Source organism: Eulemur rufifrons, chromosome 30 (assembly GCF_041146395.1).
Source record: "Eulemur rufifrons isolate Redbay chromosome 30, OSU_ERuf_1, whole genome shotgun sequence".
Taxonomy (NCBI): Eukaryota; Metazoa; Chordata; class Mammalia; order Primates; family Lemuridae; genus Eulemur; species Eulemur rufifrons.
In genome coordinates this window covers 18,110,784-18,129,269 of record NC_091012.1, presented here as the reverse complement: position 1 = coordinate 18,129,269, position 18,486 = coordinate 18,110,784, and the positions used below count along the sequence as shown (strand labels likewise).

The 18,486-nt window shown below is 38.0% G+C and overlaps 1 pseudogene; it reads right to left on the bottom strand.

Annotated features, from left to right (window-relative positions):
- Positions 1–13,505: 13,505 nt before the first annotated feature.
- LOC138379377 (small nucleolar RNA U13) lies at positions 13,506–13,615 on the bottom strand (annotated as a pseudogene).
- Positions 13,616–18,486: the final 4,871 nt, after the last annotated feature.

Here is an 18,486-nt window from a genome sequence, read left to right as displayed (position 1 = left end):
GCTATCTGTATATCATCTTCAATGAAAGATCTCTTCATATCTTTTGCTCATTTTTGACTTGGGTTGTTTGGTCCTCTTTATATATTTAAGATGCTAAATCTTTGTTATATGTGTGGTTTACAAATACTTTCTGCCATTCTGTTCCTTGTCTTTTCATCCTCTTAAGAGGGTATTCTACAGAGTAAAAATTTTAGATTTTGATGAAGTCCACTTTATCAATTTTTAACTGATTATGCTTTAGATGTAAAGTCTTATAAACCTCTGCTGAGACCTATATCCCAAAGATTTTCTCATTTTTCTAAAAGTTTTATAGTTTTGCATTTTACATTTAAGTCCATGATCCATTTTAAGTGATATTTTAAAGTGGGAAACAGTTTGAAGTTTGTATTTTTGCATATGAATGTTCAGTTGCTTCAAGACCATTGTTGAAAGGCGATCCTTACTCCATTGAATTGTTTTTGCATCTTTGTCAAAAATCAGTTGGGCATATTTGTGTGCATCTAATTCTGGTTTTTTATTTTGTTCCAACACCACATTGTCTTTATTACTTCAATTAATTTTTTATAAAGTCACCAATGCCATTAAATGAGGAAAGGAAATCTCTTAAACTGCTGATTATTGAAGAAAATGAACCTCAAACCCTACTTCATGCTATACACAAAACTCAATTTAGGATGAATCATAGGCCTAAACATAAATGCTGAAACTATGAAGTATAAGGAAGAAAACATAGGAGAATATGTTCATGATCTTGTGTTAGGCAAACATTTCTCAGAATAGAAAAAAAATCACTAACCATAAAAGGAAAAAGTGATAAATCAAACTTCGTCAACATTAAAAGCTTCTGCACATCAAAGACATGAAAATGAAAGCATAAGCCACAGACTAGAGAGGAAATATTCACAATATACATATCTTACAAAAGTCAGATTATATATATATATATATATATTGCATACAGAACTCTTAAAAATCAAAAATAAAAACACAAAAAAACCCGATGAGAAATGGGCAAAAATGTCTACAGCCATACCACCCAGAACATGCCCGATCTCATCTGATCCTGGAAGCTAAGCAGGGTTGCGCCTGGTTAGTACTTGGATAGGAGAAATGGGCAAAAGACTTAAACACGCACTTTACAAAAGAAGATGTATGAATGGCCAATAAACACATGAAAAATGGTCAACATCACTTACTCTTAAACTGAAGGAAAAGTAAAATCACAAAGACAAAGCACTTCACACAAACTAAAATACGTAACATTTAAAAGAAGTGTTGATGAGACTGGCTCATTTTGAGCTCTCATACATTGCTGATGGCAAAACAATATGGCACAAGTGCTTTAGAAAACTGGTTAGCAGAATCTCATAAAGTTGAACATATGGCCGGGCATGGTGGCTCACACCTGTAATTCTAGCACTTTGGGAGCCTGAGGCAGGAGGATTGCTTGAGGCCAGTTCAAGACCAGTCTGAGCAACATAGTAAGACCCTGTCTCCACAAAAAGTAAAAAGAAAAAAATTATCCTGGTGTGGTGGCATATGCCTGTGGTCCCAGTTACACGGGAGGCTGAGGCAGGAGGATCATTTGAGCACAAGAGTTTGAGGCTGCAATGAACTATGACACCACTTCACTGCAGCCCGGGCAACAGAGCAAGATTCTGTCTAAAAAAAAAAGAGTTGAACAACAACAACAAAAAAGTTGAACATACAGTTTCCCCATGATTCAGTAATACCACCACTAGGTATTTACCCAAGAGAAATGGAAATTTACAGCAGCTTTATTTGTAATAGCCCCAAACTACAAACAATTCAAAGCAGGCAAGTGGATAAACTGTATATCCGTAAAATGGAATACTACTGACCCATATAAAAGAAATGAATTCTTCAAAAGCAACAAACATGGATGAACCTCAAACACCTTATGCTCAGCTAAAGAAACTAGATACAAAAGAATACACATTGTATTACTCAATTTATATGAAATTCTAGAAATTACAAAACTAAACTATGCTGATAGAAAGCAAAATAATGATTTCCTGTGGTACAGCAGATATGTATTTACTGAAAAAAGGAATGGCAGAACCCTTTAGAATGATGATATTGCTCTATATCTTGATTGTGATGTTGGTTACACAGTTTATACATTTGTCAAAACTCATTGGTCTGTACAGTTAAGATCTATACATTTGACTGTGTATAAAATATACCTCAATAAAACTTAATTTAGAAAAAAAGATACTTGGTAGCTATCATAATCACCATGAGGTGTGGAGAACCAGGCATAAGACTAGGTTTCCAGGACTAACTACCAAAACCTCACTGTACAACTGGTGTGATGAAGAAACCTTTTTGCTACCATAAAACACTAGATGCCATAATGAGTGTGATGTGCACCGTCTGGGGGATGGACACGCTTGAAACTCTGACTCAGGGGTGAACGGGGTAAGGGAAATACACGTAACCTAAACTTTTGTACCCCCATAATAAGCTGAAATAAAATTTAAAAAAACACTAGATGCTGCTATTCATACCACTGCTACTTCTACAACAGAAATTCAACCTTACTAGCATCCAGTAATGTCAATTACTACAACTTCTATGGTGGAAACTCAATCTAGCAACTATTGTTGCTGCTCACAGAGAGGGCATGAGTGCAAGAACAGCTAAGTTTTGTGATCAAATACTGTCACTATCATTATCTTCAGTTCAGTTTTTCTCCCTATGTGAATATACTTTTTTTAATTTTAATTTTTTTTATTTCACCATATTATGGGGTACAAATGTTAGGTTATATATATTACCATTGCCACAGCTGAGTCAGAGCTTCAAGCATGTCCATTCCCCCAGACAGTGTGCACCGCACCCATTAGGTGTGTATATACCTATCACCTCCTCCCCCCTCTCATCTGCCGACACCCGATGAATGTTACTACTATATGTACACTTAAGTGTTGATCAGTTAAAACCAATTTGGTGGTGAGTACATGTGGTGCTTGTTTTTCCATTCTTGTGATACGTCACTTAGTAGAATGGGTTCCAGCTCTATTTAGGATAATACAAGAGGTGCTATATCACCATTGTTTTTTTTCTGGCTGAATAGAACTCCATGGTAGACATATACCACATTTTATTAATCCACTCCTGTATTGATGGGCACTTGAGTTGTTTCCACCACTTTACAATTGTGAATTGTGCTGCTATAAACATTCGAGTGCAGATGTCTTTTGTTCTTTTGGATAGATGCCCAGTAATGGGATTGCTGGATCAAATGGTAGTTCTACATGTATCTCTTTGAGGTATCTCTGTATTATTTTCCACGGAGGTTGTACTAGTTTTCAGTCCCACCAGCAGTGTATGAGTGTTCCTATCTCTCCACATCAATGCCAACATTTATTGTTTTGGGACTTTTTGATAAAGGCCATTCTCACTGGAGATAAGTGATATCTCATTGTGGTTTTGATTTGCATTTTCCTGATGATTAGAGATGTTGAGCATTTTATCATATGTTTGTTAGACGTCAGTTTATCTTCTTTTGAAAAGCATCTGTGCATGTCCTTTGCCCACATTTTGACAGGTTTGTTTGATTTTTTTCTTGATGATTTTCCTGACTTCTATATAGATTCTAGTTATCAGCCCTTTAACAGATGTGTAACATGAGAATATTTTCTCCCATTCTGCAGGTTTTCTGTTTGCTCTTGTGATAGTTTCCTTGGCTGTGCAGAGCATATTAATTTGATCAGGTCCCATTTATTTATTTTTGTTGTTGCTGTGATTGCTGTTGAGGTTTTCTTCATAAATTCTTTGCCTAGGCTAATGTCTATAAGAGTTTTCCAACATTTTCTTCTAGAATTCTTATAGTTTCATGTCTTAGGTTTAAGTCTCTTATCCATTGTGAGTTGACTTTTGCAAGAGGTGCAAGATGCAGATCCTGTTTCAGTCTTCTACATGTGGCTATCCAATTTTCCCAGCACCTTTTATGAAATAGGGATTCATTTTCCCCGTGTATATTTTTGTCTGCTTTGTCACAGATCAGATGGCTATATGAGCATGGTTTTATATGAGCTATCTGGTCTGATCCACTGGTCTATGTCTCTGTTCTTGTGCCAGTACCATGCTGTTTCCGTTACTACACCCTTATAGTATAGCTTGGATTCTGGCAAATTGATGCCTCCCAATTTGTTCTCTTTGCTTAAGATTGCTTTGACTATATGTGGTCTTCTCTAGTTCCATGCAAATCATATAATTATTTTTTCTAGATCTGTGAAAAATGATGTTGGTATTTGAATAGGAACTGCATTGAATCTGTAGATCACTTTGGGCAGTATAGACATTTTAACAATGTTGATTCTGCTGATCCATGAGCATCATATGACTTTCCACGTGTTTACATCCTCTGCCATTTCCTTCCTCAGTGTTTTGTAGCTTTCCCTGTAGAGGTCTTTTACCTCCTTAGTTAAATACATTCCTAGGTACTTTGTTTTCTTTGTTGCTATTGTGAAGGATATTGAGTCTTTGATTTGGTCTCAGTTTGACTGTTGGCGTATAGGAATGCTACTGATTTCTGTACATTGATTTTGTAACCTGAGACTTTGCTGAATTTTGTTTATCAATTCCAGTGGTCTCATGGAAGAATCTCTGGGGTTTTCTAGATATAAGATAGTAAGTCAGCAAAGAGAGATAGTTTGACCTCTTCTGGCCCGATTTGGATATCCTTGGTTTGTTTCTCTTTTCTGATTGCTCTGGCTGGGACTTCTAGCACTATGTTGAAGAGAAGTAGTGATAGAAGGCAACCATGTCTGGTTCCAGTTCTAAGCGAGAATGCTTTCAAATTTTCCCCATTCAGTATGATGTTGGCTATGGGTTTGTCATTATGGCTTGTATCATTTTTAGGTAAGTCCCCTATATGCCTATTTTGTTAAGTGTTCTTATTATAAAAGGGTGTTGAATTTTGTCGAATACTTTTTCTGTGTCTGTTGTGAGGATCATTTGATCTGTTTTTGCTTCTATGTATGTGGTGAATTGCATTTATAGATTTGTGTATGTTGAACCATCCATGCATCTGTGGGATAAAGCCCACTTGGTCGTGATGGATTATTTTTTTGATAAGCACCTGAATTCAGTTTACTAGAATTTTTTTGAGAATTTTTGCATCTATATTCATAAGGGATATTGGTCTGTAGTTTTCTTTTTTTGTTGCATCCTTTCTTGGTTTTGGTATCAGGGTGATGTTGGCATCATAAAATGTGTTGGGGAGGATTCCTTTTTTCTCGATGTTGTGGAATAATTTCTACAGGATAGGCACCAGTTCTTCTTTGTAGGTTTGGTAAAATTAGGGTGTGAAGCCATCTGGTCTGGACTTTTCTTTTTACAGGGGTTTTATTGCTGTTTCAATTTTGGTACTTGATATTGGTCCATTCAGGAATTCTATTTCTTCCTCATTGTGCCTAGGATTGCTGTGTGTTTCTAAGAATTTTTCCATTATCTCCATATTTTCTAGTTTATGTGCATAGAAGTTTTTTTAGTATTAACAGATGATATTTTGTGTTTCTGTGGCATCAGTCATAATTTCTCCTTTTTCATTCCTGATGGAGCTTATTAGAGTTCTTTCTTTTCTGCTCATCCTTAATCTAGCTAGAAGTGTGTCAATTTAGTTTATTTTTTCAAAGAACCAACTTTTTGTTTTATTAATCTTCCATATAGTTTTTTAATCAATTTTATTTAGTTCTGCTCTCATCTTTGTTATTTATTTTCTTCTGCTGGGTTTGGGATTGGTTTGCTCATCCTTTTATAGTTCTTTGAGATGATTCATTAGACTGTTTATTTGTGATCTTTCTGTCTTTTGAATGTAGGCATTTATGGATATAAATTTTCCTCTGATGACTGCTTTATCTGTGTCCCACAGATTTTGATAACTTGTGTCTCCTTTATCTTTTAACTCAAAGAATATTTTGATTTCCATCTTGATTTCCTCCTTAATGAAATAATAATTCAGTAGAAGGTTGTTTAGTTTCCATGACTTTGTGTAGAGATGAGAGTTTCTGTTGGAGTTGATTTCTAATTTTATACCACTGTGATCTGAGAAGATGCATGGTATAATTCATATTTTTAAAAATTTTTTGAGACACGCTTTGTGGCCTAGGATATGGTCAATCTTAGAGAATGTCCCATGAGCTTATGAGAAAAACATATATTCAGTGGTTTTGGGGTAGACTGTTCTGTAAATGTCAGTCAGAGTTCTGTTTAAGTGCATTGTTTATTTGTTTATTTTATGTTTGGACGCTCTGTCCTGTTCTGTCAGAGGGGTGTTGAAGTCTTCGGCTATTATGGTGTTGCTGTTTATCATTTTGTTTAGATCAAGTAGGATTTTCTGTATGAATCAGAGTTCACTTGAGTTAGGTGCATAAATATGTAGAATTGTTATGTCTTCTTGTTGAATTGTACCCTTCAACATTATATAGTGACCCTCTTTGTCTTTCATTACTTTTGTTGATCTGAAGACTAAGTTATCTGAAATCAGAACCACCATGCCAGCTTTTTTTTTGGCTTCAGTTTTCTTAAAATATTGTTTTCCATCCCCTCACCTTGAGTCTGAATGCATCCTTGTGGGTTAGATGTGTTTCCTGAAGACAGAAGATGCTTGGCTTGTGCATATTTTTCCATTTGGCCAGCCTATGCCTCTTTAGTATTCAAGCCATTCACATTTATTGAGAGAATTGATAAGTGGGGCAGATTTCTGTTCATCCTGTTGAATTGAATTTTGTTGGTTTGTTTTCTCTCTTGAGCCATTGTGGTATGTGGCCATTGAACTTTAGCTTTTGGATGATTTTACATTTGTGAGTATTCACTGTGCTGATCCGTGTGTAATACTGTTTTCAGTACTTTCTGGAGGGCAGATCTTGTCTTTATAAATTCCCTCAGTCTTTGATTGCCTGAGAAGGTCTTTATTTCTCCTTGATATAGGAAACTTAGTTTTTCAGGGTACAAGATTCTAGGCTGGACTTTATTCAGTTTGAGAAGAGTAAAAATGGACCCCCTGTCTCTTCTGGCTTGTAAGGTCTCAGTTGAGAAGTCTGTCATTATTCTGATGGGTTTTCCTTTGTAGGTTACCTGCTTCTTTTGCTTTACAGCTTGTAGGAGGGCCTCATTCATGGTCATTTTGGCCAGTCTGATGACTGTGTGTTGTGGTGACTTCCTATTTGCAATGAATCTCCCAGGAGCCCTTTAAGCTTCTTGTACCTGGATATCTAGATTTTTAGCAAGGCCTGGGAAATTTTCCTCCATTATATCCTCAAGTAGTTTATCCAACCCTTGTGTATTTTCCTCTTCACTCTCAGGGATGCCTATAATTCTCATGTTAGGCCTCTTCACATAATACCACATTTCTTGTAGGCTTTGCTCTTTTCTCTTATTTCTCTGGTCTATCTTGGTGACTGACTTATTTAATTGAAAGATGTTATCTTCAGTCCCTGAGATTCTTTCTTCTGTTTGATGTACCCTGTTATTGAGGCTTTCCCCTGTGTTTTGCAATTCCTTGAATAAATTCTTCATTTCCAGGAGTTCTGTTTGATTTTTCTTTAATATTTCAATTTCTTTAGTGAATTTTTCTTCCAAATCCTGGAATTTTTTTTTTGTGGTTTCTTTATGTTGATTATCCATTTTTTCTTGCATATCATTGAGTTTTCTTACAATCCATGTTCGAAATAATTCTTCTGTCATTTTAGTGTTCTGAATTTGGTTGATGTCCATTGCTAGCGACTGGTGTTCCCCTTTGGGGGTGTGCTTTCCGTTTGATTCTTCCTACTTCCAGAGTTTTTGCTGATTCCTTCCCATCTGGATCATCTGTTGCTTCTTACCTTTAGATTTTTGTTTGAATAATGACATGCCCTGTTTAGTCTCTGAGCCAGTATGTGATATTTGTGGGTGAGATTGGACCACACCCTATATTATGAGTCAGTAGATGCAGTAAAAGGGTGTGCAGAATGACCTCCCTGTCCGTAGGTGGTGCTTGCTTGGAGGAACAGGCTGCAGAGTTGTTTTTGGGTCCTGTAACCAGCTTTGATCATCTCCAGAGGCACTCTAGTGCCTCAGGTGGTGGGTGGGGCCCTGGGGCTTCCAGGTGTGTCCTTATTCTGCACCTCAGTGGGGGCAGGTCAGGAAGTGAGTCTTGGCAGAGCTGGGTTGGTGAGCCTGCCCTCAAGCTGCACAAGTGCTGTTAGCAGGGGGCAAAGGTCTGATCTCTGCTTCTGGGCAAAGCTGCCAGGGATGGGCTGAAATGTCCCCACTCAGCCAAAAAGTCCGTATGTGGGGTGGGGCTGTCTGAGACCTGCAGTCTGGAGCAGGCCTCACTTCTTTCCACTCTCCCTTATTCCGCAATTCCTCCTGGGCCTTTGCCAGCAGGCAGGACCTCAAGCCAGTGGATCTCCCCTGGTTGTGATGCGGGGCCAGGAGGTTCCCTGCCCAGGATCGTAGCTGGGGCTGGGAGAATGGCCTTCCTGTTGGAGGAGAGTTGCCCCTCAAGCACGCTGATCTGCCTCTAAAGGCACACATACCTCAGTAGGCTTGTTCACAAATATCCCTTCTGTGCCCCCGGGCAATGTGATTGAGACCTGAGTGTACAAGATCTGGTCTGCAGGGCTGTCCCCTGGACCCTGGAGATCAATCCCTGACCCTGCCAGGAAGAGGAGTGCTGTTCTGAAGTCACCCACGGAATGCCCAAGCTGGATCAATGTCTCTCCACCTTGAGATTTGCCCTGCTCTCCTGGAGTCACCAGGCAAGCAGCACTGGGAGGGCTGGCCTGTAGGGAGCTCACAGTCTGAGTATTTCTCTGTCTGCTGTAGGGCCCCAAAAGGAAAGGTCCCGTTCCCTGCAAATGTCTCTGAGTGGTGGCTAAATTTTCTCTCTTGGCAGCTGCGGGTAGGGAAAGGGAAGGGGAGAATGACATAATATGGCGTCTGCCGATAGGCTCAGTTCTGCAGGCCGGGAGGTGCCCCGTGGGAGCTAGGAGCCTGGTGCCCTGTCCACAAGAGGCTCACCACTCACTGGTGGTGGCAATCTCTGGGCTGATGTTGGTAGGTCTCTCCAACGGCTCAGGAGCCCACCAGCAGTCCGAGATGCAAGGGAGGGGAAATTTAAACACTCCACCTACCCTTGTTGCTGGTCTCCAAGCCTCTCAGTGGCCTTTCTCCTTCCAGTTCTCCCCAGAAACTTCTTCCATGGAGTCTCCTGTAGTTTCAGGCACCCTTCCTTCCAACCCTCATCTGATCTATGTTTGTCTGCCTGTTTATTGTTTTTTCACTTTCTTCTAAAATCTGTCTTTCTTGCAGAGGCACTCTGGCTGGCAGTTTTTCTCGCCTGACATCTTGCCCCCTATCTGGATATCTTAATCTCTGGTGATACCAGAGAAGTTTTCCTCAAATAAGTTTTCCATGTTTTTGCTTTCTTTTCTTCTCCCTCCACAATACCTTTAATTCTCCCCCTGCCCAGGTCCCACAGAGGCAGTTGCCACAGCACTTCTCAGGTTAGCATCTGTAGCACCTGTTCTGCTGAAATCCCCTGTGGGAGGGGGGTGCTTGGCTTCTATCCATGGGGCCCATGAAAGCGTCTGCTCTCCCTGCTCCCTCCCCAGCCCAGCTTGAGCACTGCAGAGGTAGCTGCATGAAAGCCGAACCCTGTGTGGACCAGGTGCTCTTGACTTGAGTTCAGAATGGCGTCAGTTGCAGCAACCCAGGAACAGAAGGCACTGGTCCCTGCTTTGCCCACTCTCCAGTACAATGTCACTGTCACTGCACAGACTTCAAGCATCTCCCTGATTAGTCCAGAGGTCTATGGTGGTGGGGGCGGCCCCCTCACAACTCAAGCCACAGTGTTCATGGGGGAGCATGGAGCCCCGGGGTTCTTTCCCCTTTCTTCCTGATGTATGGATGTCTCCCCCAGGTACCTTCCAATCTTGCTGAGTGGATCACCCCATCAGCTTCTCCTTCACTCTGAGCATCCCCTGTTTCTTCTCCAATAATTCACAGTTTTCTCTCCAAGAAGGCCCATCTATAGGGGGGCATAAACCTGCAACTTTTGATCCTCTCTTGAGAGCAGCATGAGCAGGCTGCTTCTAGTCTGCCTTGTTACCCCTTCTCCCCCTCTGTACCCAAAACTTTTTCAACATCCCCAACACAAACTCTATATCCATTAAACAGTAACTTTCCTTACCCACAGCCCCTGGTAACTTCTACTTTCTGTCTCTATGAATTTGCCTATCGTAGGTACCTCCTGTGAGCAGAATCATACAATATTTGTCTCTCTGTGTTTGGCTTATTTCATAAGTACAATGATTTCAAGGTCCATCCATGTTGTATCATATATCAAAATTTAATTCCTTTTTATGATTGAATAGTACTCCATTGTATATATTACCATGTTTTATGTATATATTCATCTATTAATGGACATTTGGCTTTTTAACCATTTTCTGACTTCTGTGAATAGTACTGCTGTGAACATTTGTGTACATGTTTTTTCTTTTGTTACTTGTGCTTTTGGCGCCATATTTAAGAAATCATTTCCTAGTCCAACATCATGAAGATTTAATCTCAAGTTTTCTTCTAATATTTGTATAGTTTTAGTACTTATATTTAGGTCTTTGATCTATTTTGAGTTAATTTTTGTACATGATGTTAAGTAAGGATCCAACTTCATTCTTTTGCATGTAGATATCCAGTTTTACCAGCACCATTTGTTGAAGGAAGAGTGTTCTTTCCCCATTTAATGGTCTTGGCACCTTGTTAAAAATCAATTACACATAGATGTTTGCATTTCTGGACTCTCCATTCCACTCCATTGATTTATAGATTCCATTGTCTGTCCTTATGCCAGTACCACACTGTTTTGATTACTGTGTTGTAATAAGTTTTGAAATTGAGAAGTGTGACTCCTCCAACTGTTTTCTTCCTTTTCTAAATTATTTTGACTATTCAAACTCCCTTACAATCTCATATAAATTTTAGGATTGGACTTTCTATTTCTTCAGAAAGTGTCATTGGGACTTTATATATAATAGAAAAAAAAACAACCTAGTCTCATGCCCAACACAGATCAGAACACTCTGTTCACCAAAACATTTGTGATGATTTCTCCCCACCAACAACCTTTTCTTTTGTAAACACCAACTGGATGCCCTATAATTCAATTCCAGCACCATCTACCTGGAGATAGTCTTAGATCCCACAGGTTAAGGGCTCAATCCTGCATGACTGTTCTCACTTCAGATGTCATCATAGGTAGTGGGTTGGTCACCTATACTTCTGACCAACCATCTATAAATCAGGTTCCCACAATCGCCTCCTCAGGTTACATTAACATTTTAGGATGGGTCACAGAACTCATAGAAACACTTACATTTACTGATTTATTATAAAAGATATTTAAAAGGGTACAGATGAACAGCCAGATGGAAGAGATGCATAGGACAAGGAATAGGGGAAGACGTGCAGAGCTTCCATGTCCTCTCCGGGTACATCACCCTCCAGAAACCTGAACATGTGTAGCAACCTGGAAGTTCTCCAAACCCGATAGTACTAGGGATTTTTATGGATGCTTCATTACATAGGCATGATCAATTGTTAATTCAATCTCTAATCCCTCTTCCCTTCCTGGAGGATGGAGGTGGAGCTGAAAGTTCCAAGCTTCTGATCATGGTTTGGTCTTTCTGGTGACCAGCCAGAGTCTCCTTATAAGAACAAAATATGCTCCTATCACCCAGAAAATTTCAGGGGATTAAGCTGATAGTTATGTTCCTGGAACCAGGGTCTCAGACCAAATATTAGAACAAAAGATTCTCATAGAATCCTTATTGCTTGGGAAATTATGAGGGTTTTAGAAGCTCTGTGCCAGGAACCAGGGTCTTGCATTCAATCTATAGACTGCTTTGTGAAGTATTGCCATTTTAACAGTATTAAATCTTTCAATCCATGAATACAGGATGTCTTTCCATTTATTTATGTCTTCTTTAATTTCTGCAATGATAACTTTTGGTTTAATTTGCTCTTCTTTTTTCTAGCTCCATAAGGTGGAAAGCTAGGTAATTTATTTGAGATCTTTCTTTTTAAGGTAGGCATTCATAGCTGTAAATTTCCCTCTGAGCATGATTTTTTTTACTGCATCCTATAGGTTTTGGTAGATTATATTTTTGTTTTCATTCATCACAAAGTATTTTCTAATTTCCCTTGTGAGTTCTACATTGACCCATTAATTGTTTAAGAGTGTGTTGCTTAATTTTGACATATTTGTGGGGTTTCATCCTGTTATTGCTTTTTAGTTCTTTCCATTGTGGACAGAACAGATAATTTGTATGTATTCAATCTTTTAAATTTATTGAGACTTGTTTTGTGGCTTTACATATGATGTATCATGGATAATGTTCTATGTGCATTTGAAAATGTTTATTTTACTTTTGGTGGTTGAAATGTTCTATATATGTGTGTTAGATTTACTTGGTTTATAGTGTCTTTAAAGTCCTTATTTTCTTATCGATCTCCTGTCTATTCATTCTATCCATTATTGAAAGTGGAATATTGAAGTCTTCAACTGTTATTGCACAATTGTCTGTTTCTCCCTTCAATTTCTGTCAGTTTTTTCATCATTTATTTTTTGGACTCTGTTGTTAGGTGCATATATATTTATAATTATTGCACCTTCTTTTTTTTTTTTTTTTTGTTGAGACAGAGTCTCACTTTGTTGCCCAGGCTAGAGTGAGTGCCGTGGCATCAGCTTAGCTCACAGCAACCTCAGACTCCTCGGCTTAAGCGATCCTACTGCCTCAGCCTCCCGAGTAGCTGGGACTACAGGCATGCGCCACTATGCCCGGCTAATTTTTTCTATATAGATTTTTAGTTGTCCATATAATGTCTTTCTATTTTTAGTAGAGACGGGGTCTCGCTCAGGCTGGTCTCGAACTCCTGACCTTGAGCAATCCACCCGCCTCGGCCTCCCAGAGTGCTAGGATTACAGGCGTGAGCCACCACGCCCGGCCCCATTGCACCTTCTTGATGAATTTACCTTTTGTTAATATATCATTTCCTTCTTTCTCTTTTGTAACAATTTTTGACTTAAAGTCTATGCCTCAAATATTTTGATGCTCTGTTGGTTAGGTATAGAAACTAGAAAACAATGTTAGAACTGTCATGTCTTTTGAAGAGTTGACCCCTTATCATTATGTAATGCCCCTCTTTATCCCTGATAATTTTCTATTTTTCCAATTCCAGTTATCTGAAATTAATATAGCTGTTCTAGCTTTCTTGTGATTAGTGTTTGAATTTTATATCTGTTTTTCCATCACATAATTTTTAACCTGTGCTATATATTTAAAGTGACTATCTTTTTTTTAAAGTTGCTACCTTGCAGGCAACATATAGTTGGATTTTTTTGAAACCCACACTATCTTTATGTATATGTATTATATATGTGTGTATACACACACACACACACACACACACACACATCTTTTCCAAGTTCACATCAGACAGGTAATGTGCCAATGTCATAACAAAGTTTGAGACAGGCACATCCCACACATGAGTGTGAAAACCAAAACCAAATCATCATGCTCATGAACTATGAAAGGATAACATTGACAATATTTCTTTTAATTTGTGCATTTAGGCCATTTATAGTTAAGTGATGATTGATATTTTGGATGAAAATCTACTATATTTGGTATCTTTTTCTGTTTATTGCATTTCTCTTTGTTTCAGCCTCCCTTTTTATGCCTTCTCTGCTTTTAATTGAGCACTTTATATGTTTCCATTTTATCTCCTCTCTTAGCATTTCAATTATACTTCTTTTTAAATTTTTTGTGGTTGCCCTAGAGTTTGCAGTATATGTTTTTCAATGAATCCCAGTTCTTCAAATAACACTATACAGCTTCACATGTAGTGCATAAACCTTATAACAGATATTCTTCTCATACCCAAAGATTTTTCTTCCAGTCATTTCACCTCTCCACATGCTATAGTCATCCAATACATTTTTGCTATTATTACTTTAAATAGTTATATTTTAAAACAATTGAGAATAAGAATAAGTTTAAATTTATTTTACCTTCATTTATTCCTTCTCTGTTGTTTTTCCCTTTCTGTATATAGAGCCAAGTTTTTGCCCTATATCATTCTCTTTCTCCCTGAAAAACTTACTTTAAAATTTCTTGCAAGGCAGGTCTACTGGTGACACATTTCTTCAATTTTTGCTTGTCTCAGAAAATAGTTATTTCTCTCTCCTTCACTTTTGTGATGATTAATATTAGGTATAAACTTGACTGGATTGAGGGATGCCTAATGGCTGGTGAAGCATTGTTTCTGGGGGTGTCTGTAAGGATGTTTCTAGAGAAGATTGACATGTGAGTCAGTGGACTGGGGGAGAGGAAGATCCATTCTCAATGTGGTCAGGCACCATCTAATCAGCTGCCAACTTTCTGAGCGCTCACTCTCTCTTTCTCACTCTCTCTCTCTCTGAGAAAGCATGATTCTTTTTCTCCTCCTGCCCTTGGACATCAGCCTCCCACTTCTTTGGCTTTTGGACCCTGGGATTTGCACTAGCAGCCTCCTGGGGGCTCTCAGACCTTTGACCTCAGACTGGGAACTGCACTGTCAGCTTACCTTGTTTTGAAGCTTTTGGACTGGGAGTGAACCACGCTGCTGGGTTTTCTTACCCTCCAGCTTGCAGATGACCTGTCATGGGACTTTGCCTTTGCAATTGTGAGATCCAGTGCTCCCTAATGAATTCCCTTTCATATATATATATATCCCATTGGTTCTGTACCTCTGGAGAACCTTGACTACCACAACCTGAAGGATAATTTCACTGTAAATCAAATTCTAGGTTTTTTTTTTTCTTTCAACGCTTTGAATATTTCATTCCACTGTCCTTTTGTTTTCACGGTGTCTGATTTTCTGTAATTATTATCCTTGTTCTAAAGGTCAGGTGTTTTTTCTTCTGGCTTCTTTCAAGATTTTTCTCTTTGTCTTTGGTATTCTGTTGTTTGAATATGATATGCTTAGGTGTAGATTTTTTTAATTCTCCTTGGTGTTCTCGGAGCTTCTGAGCTTCCTGGATCTGTGGTTTTGTGTCTGTCAATCATTTTTTTAATTTTTCAGCTATTTACCTCAAATATTTCTTCAGATCCTTCCTTCCTTCACCTTCTGCTAACCAACAAAGTGTATGTTACACTTTTTGAAATTGACCCACAGTTCCTCAGTATTTTATTGTGGTTTTTTTTTCTCATTCTTTTTTTCCATGAATTTCACTTGGGGAAGATTCTCTTGACCTATCTTTACATTCACTGATTTTTTTTGTCCATATCCTGTCTACTGATGAGCCCATCCAAGGCAGTCTTTATTTTTGTTACAGTGTTTTTGATTGTAGCATTTCCTTTTTACTTTTGTAGAGTTTCCATCTCTCTGCTTACATTAGCCATCTGTTCTTGCATGTTGTCTGAAATGCACATTAAACCCATAATGTGCCCACTGTACACCCACAATAATGGTTAAAAATTAAACAATACACCACAAGTGTTGACAGACATTGTTGCACAATTGATATTTTATACATTTTATACATTGCTGGTGGAAGTATCGACTGGAACAACTTTTTAAAAAAATATTTGACAGTATCAAAGCTGAAAGTATGAATACCCTACAACCTAGCAATTTCACTCCTAAGTACATAACTAACAGAAATGAATGTGCATGTTCACCCAAAGACATGTATATTAATGATTTGAAAAGCATCATTTATAATAGCCCTAAACTGGAAACAACCCAAAGGTTCATCAATAGTAGAGTGAATAAAACTTTTTTGAATACCCTTACAAACCACTGACACATACTACGATATGAATAAATCTCAAAAACAGGCTGAGCAAAAGAGACACAAAAGACTAAGTGCTGTATTATTCCATTTATATAAAATTTCTAGAAAGGGTAAATATGTTCTATTATTAATATAATAATAAGTCAGAGTAAGGGTTACCTCTTGGGAAGGGATGAATGGGATATAGAATCAGAAAGGGCCAGAGAGAACTTGCTTGGGTCCTGGATGTGTTCTATATCTTTATCTGAATAGGGGTTACACAGGCATATGTCCATATGTGCAATTTCATTTAGCTTTACACTTAAAATTATTGCTCCTCATGCATTTCTATACATGTTATATTTTAATAAAATTTTTAAGCTCCTGAGATAATTCTCATATTCCATCTCTTCTTACTCTTTTGTTTTAAGCCTCTGCTTTAAACCATGAAACTCAATACTATCCTTGCATTCCCAGCAGAAATATATCTCCTTGTGGCCATATTGCCCTTGTGTCTTCCCTGTTCTATTGATGATCCTCTTTCTTCTTTCTCTTTTGCTTAGGTCAGTCTTATAGAATATTCCAGTCACTATGTTCCAAGTCTTAACTGTCAGCTCTTAGGATATTCTATTTCTGCACTATTCCCTGTTCCATGATTTAAGATTGTCCATGTTATAAAGGTCCAAGGGCTCAGGAGTACTTATTGAGGATTTGTTCTTTAAGTGTCTTTCAGATAAAAAAAATAGGCAATCATAGTGAGCTATTAGTAATCCTAATGCAATACTGGCTCCATTCCAATGACTTGGAGATAAACAACCTAGATCAGATAAGTAATAAGGAGATTCTTTCTGGGGCTCTAAGTATCCACTGAATAATTTCTAATGTGTCTCTAAATTGTCATTAACAGCTATTATAAGGTTACCTTTAAGCTAATTCTCCTTTTCCCTCTTTTCTCATCCTTCCTCTATCCTTATGTTCCTATTTCTTCACATTATCCATTTAAAATGCTCATGCTATAATATTCCTCAGTCACCTTCACAAAGCCTTTTAAAGTTTATCCTTGGGCCTCTCATTACTGACATTTTAAACATTGAACTATTTACAGTGTACAATACTTACAAGTTAAATTATTCTACCACATTATTACCTGGATATCTAAGAAACTGAGTGAAAACTGAAAATCTCACACCTTCCAGAAAGATAAATCATAAGCATATTTATAATCCCTATTCTGATACATGATCTGCTCATCACAACACAGACCATAGTACTGTTTCAATTAATGGCTAGACATGTTTAGCATTGCAAACATTTTTCTAAATAAAAATACACAGAAAATCCCTAAATCTACACCGATGATATCTAGACATTCCTCAATAAGTTCCACTGCAGTGTGAATGCAAATGTGTAGATTTTCATTCAAAATTAATTAGACACTTCATACTTGCATGCTCAGCTTTACACTTCATGATAACTATACCCAATTCACCACAGAGGACATAAAATCCTATAATAATAATGAAATTCATCCATAAGAATTTTCTTCACCCAAACTGATAGTACCATGTAAATGAAGTCCTAAAGCATGCAAGGTTATCAATCAGAATTATAATACTATATACCACTTTTATATTTTTCAAATGTATAATTACTTCTACATTAAAAGTATAACCATTGAAAAGTTATAGGTAAAGAGTCCACAGCATTTACTCAATTTTAAGGAAGCTGGAGGATGAGACTGTAGAACTAGGAATGATAAAGGAAAGATGGATTGGCTTGGGAAAAGTAAAACAGTTACTTATTCTGAACTTTTTCTTCTAGGCCACTTATGATTTAAACAGTAATCTTTGAGCCTGATAAAGTTTTTGTTAATCACTCTCTCTCCCCTGAGTTATTCTGATCCCTGAGGCAAGGAGCCAGTTTTATTCTTCAGGAAGTTTATTTCTTCTCCCAGTGTCTAGAGGATAGGGATATCTTGAGAATTGGTATTTGGGCCTGGTGAGGAAGCAGGAAGGACCTGCCAAGGGCTAGGAAAAAATCATTTTTGCCTTCTTGTGAGTGTCATTCAAAGCCCTAACAATTATCCAACTATTTCATTAAAACATTTCTTTTGAGCAGATATCCATAGTGTCTTCATTATCTAATCTATCTATCTATTATCTATCTATCAAACTATCCATGCTGTGCTCTGTTAGGCAACAGGATACAAATACAAAAGCTCAAGAAAGATTCTGCCTATAAGGACCTTTTGTCATGAGACCAACACATGATAATGAACATACTATACTTTAAAACCACTGTACATATATAAGACTGTTTTTTATTTGTTCATTAAATCGAAGTAGATTTGAAAGGCTGCTGGAATTGCTCCTCTGAAAATCATTTGGGGGTTGGTTTCAGTAAATTTTGCCTGATATTCTCCAAAGGGGACATTGCAGTGGAAGAGGTTTCTGGCTGAAGTTGGTCAGAAATGCTGCCAAAGTATGAAATCAGCCAAGGTTTTTTTGGTGCCCTTCCAACCTCCCTAACTACTGACTCTCAAATCTTCAGTACCTTCAGATTGTCCCAAGCTTTACAGGCCCTCCTTCTATAGCATTGCACCCACATTTTCCTTACTTGGGCAGCTCCTGCTTGGAGTTTTTCTATTTGGT